Raw genomic sequence first — 9,617 nt, 5'->3', positions numbered from 1 at the left:
AAGAATGGGCATTTGCAGATTTTTCTTAGTATCTCTGAAGTACATAAAATTTTTTAAATCTCAGAATGTGTTAAATTTTATCCAATACATGCTATTCCAGTGGGATAAAAACCATTTACAAGCTCCACTTAGATTAAGAAATCCTTTGAGAAAAGTATGTGGTACATTCTAGTTATACTATTTCTAGAACACGAAAAATCTCTATAACCTATTTCCCTACTGTTTTTCTCTGGAACCAACTGAGCTAAATGTATCTTCCTTCACAAAACGTCAAGACAGTACTACACTTAATGACAGAAAGCTAACTGAATTTTCAGCAGAGGCTGAAGTTTTAACAAATTAAAACTTTCTATTTCACTTGAATGGTCTATAAAAATAATAACATGAATTGAAATAGATTCAATTGAGTATTATTTGCAGATACAAGACACACGTGCACACACACAGTAAAATGAAGAGTGTAGCTTCATCTTAAAACCAGGAGTAGGGAAGAAAAGGGAAGCCTTGAGAAAATGTTTTCTTCATTCTCTTAAGCCATTTAAAATCATTTTTAAAATAAAATCCCCTAATGAAAGAAGTTCATCCTTAAGCAACACTCTCCTTTACAAAGCAATGAGTTGAAAGTTATTGCTAGTGAAGCTGAAGGACAGTACAAAATTTTCTTTTCCTGCATTTTGTGATTTGATTTTAACTATCTCATCCTAATAAAATTAAAGACTTGTCTATGCAATTTTATGGAAACAAATTTTATATAATAAGTTAATTTAAAATAAGTTAATTTAAAGTAATTCATGTTCAAAAACCTTCCTATAGAAATCATCTATTCATCTAAAGAATTCAACTATTGAACCTGGCAGAAAAGTATTCCAACCTATCACAAAGAAGAACAAACCAAATCCACGAAGTATGAAGTTGCAATGTTCTTCAAGTTATATCTAAAAACTTAAATGATACAAAAATATTCTGAAATTACAGCTCCCAATTTCCTATCAAAATGTCAAAAAAATTTAAATACCTCCTTCAAATGTACTAAAGATCCCAAAGTGAATTCATTTTGACTTTCAAGTGCAGAAACTAAGAATCTAATGATTGCAAGAGGAAAGTATAGAGTGAAGAAAATTACTTGAGAATATATTTAGTGAGCTAAAATATCTTTACAAAAGATGTATTAAAATCATTTACACTTTTCTGCCGAACAGTCCTCTCCTAGAACACACTGCTTACAAATCAGCCAAGTATGACTGCTAAGGGTTTCCTAAACCTGTGTGTTGGTATTATTTGCAGGTACAAAGTGGAGAGCTTCTCCATCAGTGTATGACGAAAGAAAATGATAGGTACTTTTACTGAGAGTTGAAGATCAATTGTATTAAACATGTTCCTACTGATAAACTAAATACAAGTAATTTTTTAAAGAAAAACCTCAAGTTATAACTCAGGACAAGGCTTGCTATATAAATTGCTTACAAGTCTCAGAGAGTAGGGATTTAGTTAGTTTCCCCAAATTGGGGCTTAAGTGGCTAAAAGAAGAAGGAAATTTTATAAACAGCTCTTCTAACCTTGGTTTATATTTGATAAAGCAGACCATTTATCACAATCAAGTAAATAGAATGCCAAATGAAGATTCCTCAAGTATTACAGGTAAAATTTATAAAAATCAAAATACAGCAATGTGAAAAAGTGATTAAAAGGGTAACTGTATGTATTTGTATTTACACTTAAGGTATTATTACTTTTGCAAGAGGTATACTTGATGCATGAAATTGCTACTGTGACTTTTAACATTTTTACATATAACACAGTGTCTTATTTATGTTTAAACTTGAAATGTTGAAATGTATGTATCTGATCTATGTAATCCTGTTTGTTTTTCTGATAATTCTTTATTTCACAGTGGTGTGATTACAGGCTCTTCATACCATTAGTCAGGGCATTTCAATTTTGCTTTCATCAAAAAATGGACATCATCAGCCACCCCTTGCTCCTAGTTTTCTGCTTTTTAATGTAGATAATAATGACAGTGAGTGCCAACAAATGCATATAAGAGTATAGCTTTGTCATTTCTTTTCCCAGCCCCCTTCTTTTCTGTGGAAAAAAATGGGGATTTACTTTTGGGGAAAAAAAAATTCATTTTTCTTTTGCATACATACCCAATGAATTTTCGAGAGAAGACAATTTATGTTAAAAGAGAGAACTTCCCAAATCCAAAAATACTAAGTCTGATATTGGCTGGAAAGGAAATTTCCACCCGAACCATAAATATGTCATCAATAAAGCCGATCCTCAATATAACTCAGTCAGTAATCAATTTTCAATATGGAAAGGATCTGTAACCCACATATAACCAGCAGATAATCAAAATCTCGTATTTTCTTATGGAGTTCACAGATTAATTTGGTTGTATGCCAGATTTATCTTATTTTGAAATGCCTAGGCTAATATTTGTTGGTATAATCAGAGTTCACATTAAGTGTCCCGGGGAAAGGTAATTCAGTAGAATGCTTAGTAGCAGGCAGAAGCCGGTCAAAAATAGAAGGGAAGGGAAAAAAAGAAAAAAAAAAAACCACCACACAAAAATCCCCACGTCCCAACAGAGCGAAAAATCCACAAATAGATCACTGAAAGCCAAAAGAATACGTTCTTCTTCCGAGCAGCCTGAATAAATGATCTTCACTCATAACGTTTAAGAGTATCCTACCTCACTCAATTCACTTCCCAACTTGACTTTTCAGGGGCCAACACGGGGCATCCCTTTTTTTCTGGAAGTGTATGTTGAAAGAATCTGGATAGAAAAGACGGAAGGAACAGACAATTCCCAAGAAAGCTGTGAAACAGGTGGGTTAGAACGAGCAGCAGCATAATCTAGATACTTAAGGGGCAGCTTTAAAATGACAGATGTGGTTAAAGGAACGACTGCAAATCCGAAGAAGCGCCAGTGTGGCAGATAGAGTAGGGGCTGATTGCAAGCACAAGAGGGGGGGCAAAGGCTAACTCCAGAGTGGTAGCAATGGAGCAAAAAACAAACAGCAGGACGAGTGGGCAATGAGTAGTGGGACTGATGAGCAGCAGCAACTCGGGTCAGAGTGGAAGGGATGGCTTTGGTCTTGGGAGACGGGGGCTACGGGGACAAGGACGTCAGGGAGGGGAGAGAGGGCTGGGGAAACAAGGGAGTACGGAGACCCAAGATTTCTTCCCCTACAGAAACGTAGGGGAGAGAGGTGGAGACGAGAATCCGCCTCGGCTCCCCAATTGAAGAAATTTTCGAAGGAGTCGGTGCTCGCCGCCGCGCCGCCTTCTGCCCCGCTCCCTTTTCCTGGTGGTAACTGCTGTGGCGTAGAGGGGAGAGGGAGGAAGAAGAGGAGGAGGAGGAAGACCAAGAAGGAGGAGGGTGAAGATGAGGCGGGGGTGGGGAGAAAGGGGGGTGCGGCCTGCACAGTCCCAGCGAAGCCTCCGCTCTCTCGTAGCCGGTCAGCCCCGGGTTTCCCCTAAGCCCAGCCCCGCACAGACTCACCCGCCTGCCTTGCCTCGCTTTTCCCTTAGCCGACTCCACGCGCTGCCGCGTCCTCACGAGAGACCACTGAACGAGTGTCGGGGAAAAAACTCTTCAGAACCGGGCCTGATTGCTTCAGCGAGTCCGACCTTTACGGCTGAGAGACAGACTCTCAGCTTTCGGTGGGTTCCACAGCCAGACGGGCCACCATCTTACATTAGGGTAAGACTCCTCCGGCCTCCGGTGCGCAGGCGCACGCCGATCCGGCCGGGAGGGGCGGGGGAGGGGCGGGAGGAGAGGCGGGCGGTCGCTCCCGCAGCACCCTGGGAATTATAGTCCACGGAGGATAACCGCCCAGCTGCAAGGCGGGAGTTGAAGTTCTCGCTCGGAGGGCGGACGGGATCGCCCGCCTCACGTGGCAGCTGGATTACTGCCTTTCTTTCGTGTTTTGCTTCGTTCTCTGTCCACGTGTGAAGCTCCGCTGTCATTTGGTCGGCGGTCTTCGTTGGCTGCTCCGTTTCCTCTGTGTTTGCTCAGAAATGGAATACCAGAACTCGGGCGAGCTTAACCAATTTGGGGGGAGCCGGGAACGGCTCCTCTCTGCCCCGCCCACCATAGGTATCAAAGGGGGCGGGGTAGAGGCAGGTTGCCGGTAGGAGGAGCGCGGGATTTGATCTAGGGTGAGAATTTGATTCTGAATTGGCGTCTGTTTGCGAAAAGTGAGTGTTAAGTCGTTTCCCCTGCTTGCGCATTTCGGAGCCACCACCCTTGATCCCCTCCTCAGCGTTAATCTCCAGTGAAGAAGTATCCCAGATTGTCCTGTACAGATGCACAAGAGAACGGTAGACCCGTGCACTTACAAAAACGGGTTTCTGATGATACAAATTTGGGATTACGTGGACTTCGATGCAAGTTAGTTTGGTGTTCTACCTGTGTACAGCTCTGTGCATGAAGTTCACAAACCACCACCCATCAGTACATCCTAAAGAATGTAAGAAGGTACTCTCTCAATCCGTACGAGCGCCGAGGAATCCCCAATCACAAAAATCAAGTTCCTGGTGACTCCCGCTTGTCTCTTAGGACTGGTGAAAGGGGCTCTCGAAGCACGCAGTTTTGCTTATTGCGTGTATTCTTCGCCCATTCATACAATAAATATTCACTGAGCTCATCCTGTGTGCCTGGCACTGTTCTATACATGGGAAGACGCTGGTGAGTAAAACACAAAATTCCCTGTTTGTATTCTAAGAATGACTGTATCTATTCTAGCTGTCTTGGGGTGAAGGAAAGGGGGGAGGACGCAATCAATTTTTAAAATATATGATTAAGGGGCGCCTGGGTGGCTCAGTAGTTGAGCATCTGCCTTCGGCTCAGGTCATGACCCCAGGGTCCTGGGATCGAGCCCCGCACCGGGCTCCCTGCTAGGCGGGAAGCCTGCTTCTCCCTCTCCCACTCCCCCTGCTTGTGTTCCCTCTCTCGCTGTCTCTCTCTGTCAAATAAATAAATAAAATCTTAAAAAATAAATAAAAATAAAACATATTATTAAAATGCATAGTATATCATAACAGATGAAAAATTTAAAACAGAGATGGGGAATAAGGGAAGAGGTTGCAATTTTAAATCTGTGAACCTAATCTCATAGTGAGAAACCTTCATTTCATTTTTTTTTAACACATTGGTTCTTTGTGTTTCAGTCTCTTTACTATCAAGCCTAGAGACAACAATTATTTGGTGAAAATTTAAAGCATGTGATAAACTCACAACCATAAATTTGAAATTTTAGAATCATGAAATTATTATGTAGCAAGGAAACCTTCAAGAAATCATTCGAACTCACCTTTAGGTAACCATCTAAAAACATTCAGTGTCGGAGCCGTGTTTTTTTAAATGTGTTTGTTTTTTATATTACCAGTTTTATAGTGGAACATGAAGTAATGAAAAGAACAAAAAAAAAGGAATCCTTTCCATTATTAAAGATGAGAGTCTATTACATTAAGAACTAAAAGGGATCAATGTTTCACAACCTTGTTTTAACCCAACACACCTTTTTAAAATGACAAATACATTCATAATGTCTCCTTTATTAGCCTAAAATGAAATTCATAGATAATATAACCTGCATACATGCATGATTTGGGTTTAAATCAAATATAAAATATAATATAAAAAGTACAAAGGAAATAATTTATAATACAGTGGTTTCTGTTTCAATATAAATGTTCAGGCATACCCATTCTAGAAAATATAATCAAGTCATAAATCAAGTGGCTACACTTATAAGTAAAATCCCCATGAATGTGAAAGCTACAACTGACAGAGGTATAGTGTTTTCGGCCACCTCTGGTGGACAACACTAATCTGTCCTCAGTGCCCGCTGTAGAGACATTCCTAAAATGTTTGCTGTTAGAGGGCGCCTGGGTGGCTCAGTTGGTTAAGCAACTGCCTTTGGCTCAGGTCATGATCCTGGAGTCCCGGGATCGAGTCCCGCATCGGGCTCCCTGCTCGGTGAGGAGTCTGCTTCTCCCTCTGGCCCTCCCCCCTCTCATGTACTCTCTCTCAAATAAATAAATAAAGTCTTTTAAAAAAAAAAATGTTTGCTGTTAGAATTATGTAAAAATAAAAAACAGCTTTGTGTTCATATGTAAAATAGGTCAAGTTTTGGGTACAGATAGTCATACACAGGTTTTTCACCTACACTGGGGCTTTTCAAAGTTGAGGGACACAAAATAATTTTTCATTGAGGAACAGGCCCACGTTTTGCAAGAAGTCTCGGTTCCGGGCCTCTGCTCTCTAAAGGCCAATAATACCTCCTAGAGTATGCAACCCTAGGGGGCAATACCACACCTGCTGAGGGTTGTTCATTGATAGAGACTACCAGCGGAGAAGTGCCATTTCCTAGGTCGCTAACAAATTAGTGCCCTCTCATGCCAGTCCTCCTTTTACTGCTTTATATTACCAAGTTTTCACGTATATGTATGTATACAGGTTTATCATTTCATTTAGATTTATCCGTATAACATGTAATTCTCTTGTCATTTTAAAAGTTAATTTACGGGGCGCCTGGGTGGCTCAGTCGTTAAGCGTCTGCCTTCGGCTCAGGTCATGATCCCAGGGCCCCACATCAGGCTCCCTACTTAGTGGGAGCCTGCTTCTCCCTCTCCCACTCCCCCTGCTTGTGTTCCCTCTCTCGCTCTCTCTGTCTCTGTCAAAAAAATAAATAAAAATCTTAAAAAAAATAAAATAAAATAAAAGTTAATTTACATGGAATTCTATTACCTGACTTGCGGGGCGCCTGGGTGGCTCAGTCAGTTAAGCGTCTGTCTTTGGCTCAGATCGTGATCCCAGGGCCCTGGGATCAAGCCCCATATCAGGCTCTCTGCTCAGCAGGGAGCCTTGCTTCTCCCACTCCCTCGGCCCCTCCTCCCTCCCCTCCCCCTCCACTCATGCTCTGTCTCTCACTTTCTCTCTCTCTCAAATAAATAAATAAAATCTTTTTTAAAAATAAAGTAAAAAAGAGAAAGGGAAAGAATTCTATATTGACCTGAAAGAATGTCCATGATATATTATTGTTTGGTAAAGAATAAGTAAGTTGAGACACCTGTGTTGGTTAAGCCTCCGACTCTTGATTTCAGCTCAGGTCATGATTTCAGCTCAGGTCATGATCTCAGGGTTGTGGAATCAAAGCCCCGTGTTGGGCTCTGGGCTGGGTGTGGAGCCTGCCTAGGATTCTCTCTTTCCCTCTCCCTCTACCCCTCCCCACTGCTCACGTCCATGCATACATGCATGCATGGGCGTGCTCTCTCTTTCTCTAAAATAAATCTTAAAAAAAAAAATAAGTAAATTACAATACAGTATATGGTATATAATGTAAATTCATTTTTTAGAAATAGAAAAGAGGGCGCCTGGGTGGCTCAGTTGGTTAAGCGACTGCCTTCGGCTCAGGTCATGATCCTGGAGTTCCTGGATCGAGTCCCGCATCGGGCTCCCTGCTCAGCGGGGAGTCTGCTTCTCCCTCTGACCCTCCCGATCCTCCCCCCTCTTATGTGCTCTCTCTCTCAGTCTCTCTCTCTCAAATAAATAAGTAAAATCTTTAAAAAAAAAAAAATAAAAGAAAGAAAGAAATAGAAAAGAATCCAAAAATATGTGAATACACTTTCATTCAGCACAGAAAAAGAATAGGTGGATACATACACATCAAATATTTACTGTGTGGTTGGTTACCTTGGGGGATTGCAACTGGAAAGGGCTGGGGGGGAGAATATAACTTTTTCTTTATAAATTGCTCTATTGGTTTATTGTTATGTATAGGAATTCCTTTTAAGCATTTTTAAAAAATAGAAGAACACTCCACGGTGTGGAGAATGGATAGGAGAAAAGCAGGAATGAAAATAGAGCAAGTAATTTAAAGAACATTTCAGGTATCCAGATGGTGGTTCTGATTGGGGTGACAGTGAAGATAGCAAAGAGGTGATGAATTCAAGGTATCCTTGGGGGGTGCCGGGGTGGTGATGTCTGACTCTTGGTTTCAGCTCAGGTCTGATCTTGGGGTTGTGTGATTGAGCCCCACTGGGCTCTGTGCTCTCACTCAACTGGGAATCTGCTTGGGTGTCTCTCTCCCTCTCCCTCTGCCCCTCTCCCCTGCTCTCTCTGTCTCTCACTGAAGTAAATAAATATGTCTTTGTGGGGGAAAAAAGATATCTTCGGCCTTGGTGATGAACTGCGTAAGGGAAGTGTGCGCATAAATGGCTCTTGGATTTTCTGATCTAAATGGCCTTGCAGACGGTGACTCCTTTGATAAGAGAAGAACAGTGAACATTCAAACAGCATCTGGAGAGAATGAAACAGCTTCGTTGAAGGAACTACAGGATGGCAGAGAAGTAACAATTGCACATTTGCAATTGGTGAACTTGAAAATTATGGCAATTGTATTTTGTCCAACTTAGTGATTTTTTTCTAACAGTGCTTATGTACTTGGGTTCTACACAGCAGCAGTGTATAGGTGGGCCTGTCTAGGCTGAAGAGAATGAAAACAGGGAAGGGTTAATGGGCAGCCAGCACTATGGGTTGTTTCCAATTTTGTCAACCTTCATAAATTATTAATATGTGGATATTTTAAATAAATAAAATTTCCGAGTTACTATTGGGGTATAGTCTCAAATGTAAACCTACTGGGTCAAAGGAAATGATCAGTTTTATGTCCCTTGTCATGGCCAGATTGCTTTAATATTAATGAATATCAATACCACTTTGGGGGGCCTTTTTTTCCCAAAAACCCATTTACTCTGAGTTTTATCTTTTCTCCTTCATTTTAATTATTTAGTGACTAGTGGAGTGCTAAGTATTGAGTGTTGGTAGGGAGGAAAGCACTAAACCCCTCAAAGATGTTGGGCTTAAAAAGGGAAGACAGAGAACAAGGAAACAAAGTAATAAGCAAATAAAACTCTACTTCTGTGTTGGCAAAGTATTAGGAAGGAAAAAGAACAGAGCAATAGAACTATCAGGAGGAGATTTACTTTAGATTGGAAAGCCTCTCTAAAGAGATAATCTAAAATTTAAAGGTTTAGAAAGGATCACCCATTTAAAGAATTGCCTGTGTCAGGCCAAGAGGCAGGAATGAGTTAGCATATTCCAGAAATGGAAAGTTAGCCAGTGAGGCTAGGGCATTCAAAAGCAGAGCAATAGAAGATGAGGTTAGGGAAGAAGGCAAAATCCAGATTATCTGGGGTTCTACATGGGATTTGGACTTTATTCCAATTAGAGTAAGAGACAATTGAACAGTCTGGAGCAGAGGAGTAACGTAAATCAATCTGTCTTTCCAAAAGGTCAGAGTGGCTACCCTGTAGAGAATGGATCGAAGATAAGTGGCAAGTGTGTAAGTGGAGAGACCAGTTTGATGCTATTGCAGAAGTACAGCCTGGAGATGACAAGTGGTTTAGACTAGGGCAGGGCTGGGACTAGGGTTAGGCGATGGAGGCCTTCACCTTAGGCACAAAATTTAAGCAAGCACCAAAAGGTGTAGGACTCAAGGTAAATAATACTTTGACGTAACATTTTTTAAAATCAAAATTAAGGCAAAAAATTCCACGATGAGCAAAATATTACAATAAAAATTAGAAGATCCAACACTAAATTT

General features: G+C 41.0%; 1 protein-coding gene across 7 annotated transcripts in view; it reads right to left on the bottom strand.

The window, feature by feature from the left end:
• Positions 1 to 3,740, bottom strand: part of CNOT4 (CCR4-NOT transcription complex subunit 4) — a 145,752-nt gene extending 142,012 nt beyond the window's left edge. For 6 of the 7 annotated variants that reach the window (XM_081800040.1, XM_081800043.1, XM_081800042.1 and 3 more), the window contains exon 1: positions 3,509 to 3,740. The gene's annotated coding sequence lies outside the window, so the exon portion shown is untranslated. The remainder of the gene's footprint in view (positions 1 to 3,508) is intronic. The other variant, XM_081800041.1, reaches the window with a different exon arrangement.
• Positions 3,741 to 9,617: the final 5,877 nt, after the last annotated feature.

The sequence above is a fragment of the Leptonychotes weddellii genome, chromosome 12 (genome assembly GCF_054177405.1).
Source record: "Leptonychotes weddellii isolate Sample4059 chromosome 12, ASM5417740v2, whole genome shotgun sequence".
NCBI lineage: Eukaryota > Metazoa > Chordata > Mammalia > Carnivora > Phocidae > Leptonychotes > Leptonychotes weddellii.
This window is presented reverse-complemented; position numbering and strand designations above follow the sequence as displayed.